The 6,576-nt window shown below is 48.1% G+C and overlaps 1 pseudogene; it reads right to left on the bottom strand.

Annotated features, from left to right (window-relative positions):
- Positions 1 to 4,301: 4,301 nt before the first annotated feature.
- On the bottom strand, positions 4,302 to 6,028 carry LOC136468969 (BTB/POZ and MATH domain-containing protein 1-like; annotated as a pseudogene).
- Between the last annotated feature and the right edge of the window lie 548 nt (positions 6,029 to 6,576).

Here is a 6,576-nt window from a genome sequence, read left to right as displayed (position 1 = left end):
ATATGGACTCCTCCCTATCTATCTAATCTCAACCGATCCTATTCCTATTCTCTTTCCTTTATTGAAGATCCCATGAGTATGGATAGTGGAGCAGCGGAAGCCCGCCCTTGCGTGTGCGCCTACCCCCTAGGCAGTGCTATTGATGCCCTTCGTGGCGGCGCTGCTGCTGCCCTTGGTGCCTGGGCTAGATCGGCCTTTAGCCCCCATTAGGCGTATGACATCACTCTCCCTTCTCCGATCAGTGCGTCCTCACGCTGAATCAGTGTCCAATCGTTGACGCCTTCTGGTGGTAGCCTGATGCCCCAAGGTATGTCTGCAATTTGGACTGTGAGGTGGCCCAAAGTGTCATTGAAGGGGGTACTGTTGATGTTGTAGTCGGAGAACTGGAAGTAGTAGCTGCAGGAGCCGAAGTAGCCGTTGATGTAGTAGCTATTAGTTGTGGAGCCCAACATTGGCTCATGGGCGTGGCGTGCTGCAGTTAGGGTGGCACTGGGAGGGTTCCGGTGAAGTGTAGCACCTACATGACCCGCGGAGGTCGTGGAAAATTGTATACCTGGCCAGCATCAACTTGGCCTATGATGAACCTGCACAGTGCCGTGTTGTAGTCTGCTGGAGAGATGAACGGGTGTCCATGGCCATGCAGCCTGCTGATGTAGATGTCCTCAATGGTGAGGAATTGTTGACCATTGTTGTCGAAGAATACGTCCACTGCTGATGGTAGTATGCATTGGGGCTCGTCCTCTATCAACAGGATGCTCGGGGGGAATGCCCGAGTCGTTGGAGCAGATGCATCGCGTGGAGGCCGGTTGCTAGAAGATGGGGGCTTGTCGTCCCTAGAGATTCCAGCAGGTCCTACAGCAAAGGCGATGTCGCCAGTATGTAGTAGCGACTGTTGTAGAGGATGATTCTATGGTGCAGTGTCCATACTAGTGCCGCTGCCTGGACTTCGATGGTGGCGGAGATTATCTGGAGTTCATGTTCATACGTTGTGGTTAGGCGAAGCTGTGCGAGGATGGCGTGGTCGGTGGTGTCATCGGAGTATGTGGTTGTTCCAGTGTTGTAGTCAATCCGCGGGAGGAGTGCCTTTGCCAGCGTGTTGTAGGGTGTCTGAGCCGCTGCAGGAGGAGATGGTGCTGAATCATGCTCCATCTTGCCCAATGGGGCATGAACTTCCCGTTCAGCTGTGTGGTCGGGGTCGGTGTCGTAGTCGGGGATGGCTTGCAAGGCGTCGATGGTGATGTTAAGGCCAGAGGGTGCTCTGGTCTTGTTGTCAACGTGTGGAGTAAGCGGTGTTGGTGGAGAGTCACAAGATGCCAGGGCCACAACGAGAGAAAGTGGAGCTGACGTGTGTTCCACCCTTCCTGTCGGTGCATCCCTTGCCCACGGTGGTGCGTGGTCGAGGTTGGGATCGATGCCGCTGTTGGTGTTGGGGATGTCCCTTACCGAGTCGGCTGCTGTAGTCTCCTGATGCTCCTGGTGAAGCTCGTTGGTGATGCCAACGTGTAGTACGTAGGTGGTGAAGTTGTTGACATAGTCATGTACGATGCCGGTGTGCCTGGGGGTTGCGAGGTCGCCGATCGTTTCCCGGTCGATGGGTGGGCCAAAGTCATGGATGATGCGTCGGGTGAAGTTCGCCCACTCGTTCATGGGCTCATGTCTTGTTGAGCGGAGGAACCATAGTTGCACCGCATCTGTCAAGTGGAAAGCTACATACCGAACATGTTGATCTGCAGGTAAGCGTTGCAGCTTGAAGAGGAGTTGCATCCGGGAGAGCCACGGTGATGGATCCGTGTAGCCAACGTACGTTGGGGTTGTTAGCCGGGTTGTGACGGTTGACTGGAGCGTTGTTTGTAGTGGCGTTGCCGAAGTGATCAGGCTTTCCTGAGATGGAGACGGGGGGCGCCTGCTACGCTGGCGGCTGGATGGTCGGTTGGGGTAGGTGGTGGCCTGCCTAGGCTGGCTGAGCGGTCATTGGATGGACTAGGAGCCGTCTTGGGGTGACAGGGCACAGCAGCAAGGGTGGCTGCAGTGCTAGTGGTGCCGTGAACAAGTTGTTCGACATCTCTCTGACTATCTCTGAGGTGCCGGATGAGTGGGGCTCCTCCATCTTGGTGTTGAGGAAGGATTTGCCAGCGGAGATCATGACACGCTTGGTCTCAACTTGAAGGTTGTCGACAGCATCCTTCCGTTCCAATCTGGATTGGGCGCCTTTGATACCGGCGTCGCTGTGGAGACGTTCTTGCTCGATGGCCTAGAGACGTTCATCTAGGTTGATGGGCTACTGATGCATCTCATCAAGATTAGTGGCCAAGGAGGTTCCATCCGAAGATCCCTTAGATGCATCTGCAGGAAAAAATTTGGGGCTAATTTCTGTGTCAAGTGTGCTGATTGTTGGTGGTGTATGTGGTGCTCCACCTTGGTAAGCGATCACCAGAGTGGTGAGTTCCAGTTGAGGTGGGTCTGATATTGGAGGAGAATTTTCGCGGTTAGCGAAGAACTCCTCAAACTTCTTCTGCCAATTATCGAGGACCTTGTGGATGTCATTGCAGACTGCGTCAATGTCGATGGTCTTGGTGGTGGTGGCCATCGGATCGTCTGGTCTCCAGATACCAGGTGTAAGAGTCCTCCTGGCGAAGGGGGCTATGGCTAGGGCTGGCGGCAGCGGCTATGGTGGAGGGGAGGTGGCAGTTAGGGTTTGGGGAGAGAGGAGAGGGAGGTGGCGCAGAGACAGAGAGGAGAGGGAGGCGCTTGAGAGAGAGGAGAGAGGGGAGAGGGATAGGAAAGCCCTTAGGCTACTTCTTTCTTGATCTCAATGATTACATAGCCTCTCTATTTATAGTCCTGAGTAGACTTATATCCTAAGTAATCTAATGAGGGAAGTCCTTATAGATATGGACTCCTCCCTAGCAATCTATCTAATCTCAACCAATCATATTCCTATTCTCTTTCCTTTATTGAAGATCCTACGAGTATGGATAGTGGAGCGGCGGGAGCCCGCCCTTGCCGTGAGCGCCTACTCCCTAGGCGGCGCTGCTGCTGCCCTTGGCGCCTGGGCCAGATGGGCCTTTAGCCCCCATTAGGCGTATGACATAGAGATTCAAACATATATTTCCACTATACTTGTAAAAACCTAAATATATAGAGTGACAATGTTTTTCTTGCTAATACTTTTATTTAGACCAATTAGTTGCCAATGGCCAATGGCTGCTAATGCTATTTGAGTGGAAAATGCATGTTAATGTCAGTCCTAACTGAAACATCATTAACTATAGACTAACAAAAGTCCACAGCGAAAGAAAGTCACTAGTGACTTTCCAAAAATTGATCTAAAGTCAGGGCAACAAAAACAAAATCATAGTCAAGACTAGTTTAGTTTTAATTGAATACGGAATTCAATAAAAAGATCAGATCCCATACTGTTATTGTGTAGGATCGAATTAGCTACTGGTCAATGCCATCCAAAAATCACAGCTCTTGGTGGATGCATGGACTCCAGTGCACTAGAAAAATCATAATTCCCTTTTATTTAATTAGAGGTTTGTTTCAATAATTTAAAACATTAATCTACAAAATCATAATTATTGTTGGACTCCAATGCACTAGAAAAATCATAATTTACTTTGGTTTAATTAGAAGTTTGTTTCATTAGTTTAAAACATTAATCTACAAAATCCTAATTATTGTGCAACTATATGTCCAAAGCACATGAGCGTTCTAAAATTATGCAACTGCTGTGGAGGAATGAGTTTATTGGCAAAGATAAATGGTTAAAATTAAATATTATGAAGGAAAAAAATAACACGGTGACAGTGTTAGTTATATTCCTGTTTATATATATTGCTAGCCTACAACAATATGCTACTATTATTTTTAACAATAATGTGCAATGGATGAGTCCATAACATTACATGTAAAAATGGCCTGTCTGCATGCGTATCCACTAATGCAAGTTTTGCTACAAAAAGTAAAAAAAAAAGAAGAAAGAATTTTGTAAACAATGAATGTTCCATAGCAAGAATAATATGTACACTAAAAGTATTCACACATTCGGAGTTGAAAAATAATTAAACCAGCAAATTGCTCTGAAGTTATATATAAAAAACATTAGTAGACCAAGCATGGGACGCACTGATTTTGCAACACAATGAGTGTCTTCTATCATAAATAAGAACTAACTAACCTACCCAATCTTAGATTCCTCAACACGTGTTTGTCAGCAATATATAAGCTGCTCTAGCAAAATATGGTATCCTATTTATATAATTCAAGAACTCACTCTAATGGACAGGTTCAGATGGTGCTTATGTTTTGCAGGACTTCGCCATTTTCTTCTCAAATACTTCTAACAGCACAGAAGGGTAGGCTATCTTGAGATTCTTATAACTTTGGGTCGCCACCACTGCATCCATCACACTTTTACTGGTGATAAATTCAATGCAATCATCCTTAAGCCGGTTGCAGCCATGCTGATAGGCTAAAACCAACGTAGTTGACACATTTTCCACGTCAAGGTTCTCGCAAAGAATGCTTTGACATACTAAACTCAGCCTGTCCACAGCATATCTGTCAGCAGCCTCGATTAAATGCCAGATCATTTCACAGTTATTACTGCCTCCACCATGATAATAGTCCACAGACAAAGAATCATCATAGATAAAATCCAGCAGGGTACTAAACACACCAGCATGCATATCTTGGATTGTTACATGCTGTGCCTTGGCCTCACTCACCGGCCCATAAAGCTGAGCCTTGAAAACTGGTGACCTCATTGCGAGAATAATCTTGTGTGCTGCGAAAGTCTCTCCGCCAACAATGAAAGTTACATCTGTACCTTCCTCTGCATCTAACAGCTTGCCAAGTTGCACCGTGATGTTGGATGGCGGCACCTCAATTTTGTTCAGGAGTCTGGTTGTAGATACGCGTGGTGATTTCTTTACATTGATAATGCATTCGATGGTGAGACGATCATTCTCAAGGTAAGCTGACGACTCGAACGTGCTCCGATCCATAAACATGCCAGTCTGTGGAGCAAACCTGCTATTATCAGCAGAGTTGAACTTCCTGAACTATGTCTTGTGCATCCCTTGTGCTGGCTGTAATCTCGTGACCTCATGAGCATCTCGTGACCCATCCCCTTGTGCTGGCTGTAATCAAAGATCTCAAAGACATGCTTGCCTTGCTCCGTATCCGCAGTACACGTCGAAGCTGTCGTTGGCGTCGACATGTTGGTGGCGACTGGCGATGGCGAGGAGGATGGCGCGAAGGCTGCGCGGAGCGCGTGCCCTATAGACACTGATGACGAGAAAGGGAAGGCGAGATTCAAAATAGGAAGCAGCCGGAAAGGAAGCAGGGTGTGGTTTCGGCGACCGAAGCTTCAAAAGACACCCGTAGCAGGCGGCGGCGGCGATGATGACGGCGGCGAAGAGCGAACAGATTAGGTCAATTTGTTTTGAGAGGAAGCAGACTAGGACAATTGGGCCTTGGACATGTCAGCAGGGCCATGCTACTCTACTATGTAAAAAAGTATTAAGGCCCATACGGAGGCCCATTGTGGCTCCTCTTTTTTCTTTTGCTTTCTTCTTCTTTTTGTGTCAAAAAGAAAATAACATAATGGAAACTGCACCGATGAATCTAGATCCTCTGCTTGAGGAACAGTGGAATCACAAGTAGGAGGATATGGTAGCGCATTTCCACTATCGGTAATGCTACATCTGGAAGGCCGGACGCCTCGCTCCACTCACTGCCGCATGCGCCGTTCGCCTAGAAAACAAAATCAACTCCTGCACGCCTCGCTCCACACCCGCATGCGACGCTCGACTGCCAGCCCTAAAAGATGCGGCACGTAGCTGCCCTCTCCTGGTTTTGATGCGCGGCTGCCTACGAGTCGCGGCAGCACGGTTGCCGGCCCTGCCAGGCGTGCAACCGCCTGAGAGTCGCGGCGCTCGGCTACTGGCCCTGCCAGGCCGCTGCCTACAAGCACCGCCAGGCCGCTGCCTCCGACGAACTCCACATACCGACGAGCCTCCATCCTCCCAAGCAGTAAGGAGATGTTTGTGCTGAAACTGCATGTTACAAGCGTTTGTTTCAAGCATTTCAAATGTTTCAGAGATATATTGCAAGTGTTTTATACGGATGTTGCAAAAGTAGATCGGGATATTGCACATGCTGTAATGGTTGTACACGTTTGTTGCAAGCTCCTGTTCTGAATGTTTCATCTGTTTTTTCCGACGTATGTTGCAAGTGTGTTTATCTGGTTGTTGCATATGTTTTCACGCATATGATGCATTGTTTTATTTAGATGTTGTGTATGTTTACAATGGTTTCAAGTGTTTTTAGGTGTTTTTGCAAGTGTTTCAGATGCATGTTTCAAATGTTTCATTGTTTTTAGACGTATGTTGCAATTATTGTATTTGGATGTTTCAAAACTAGATCGAGTGTTGCTTCTCCTTCCTCGCCTTTTCTGTTGTCTCGCCTCGATGTTAGGCGCGTGAAGGCGGAGATGGTCCCCACTAGCGCGGGCGGGGCCCACGTGCTTGCGGGCGGATGTAATAGGCGAGACATGGGCAGGTAGGCACA

This window comes from Miscanthus floridulus, chromosome 8 (genome assembly GCF_019320115.1).
Source record: "Miscanthus floridulus cultivar M001 chromosome 8, ASM1932011v1, whole genome shotgun sequence".
NCBI lineage: Eukaryota > Viridiplantae > Streptophyta > Magnoliopsida > Poales > Poaceae > Miscanthus > Miscanthus floridulus.
The sequence above is the reverse complement of the archived record's forward strand: the minus strand, read 5'-3'. Positions and strand labels throughout refer to the sequence as shown.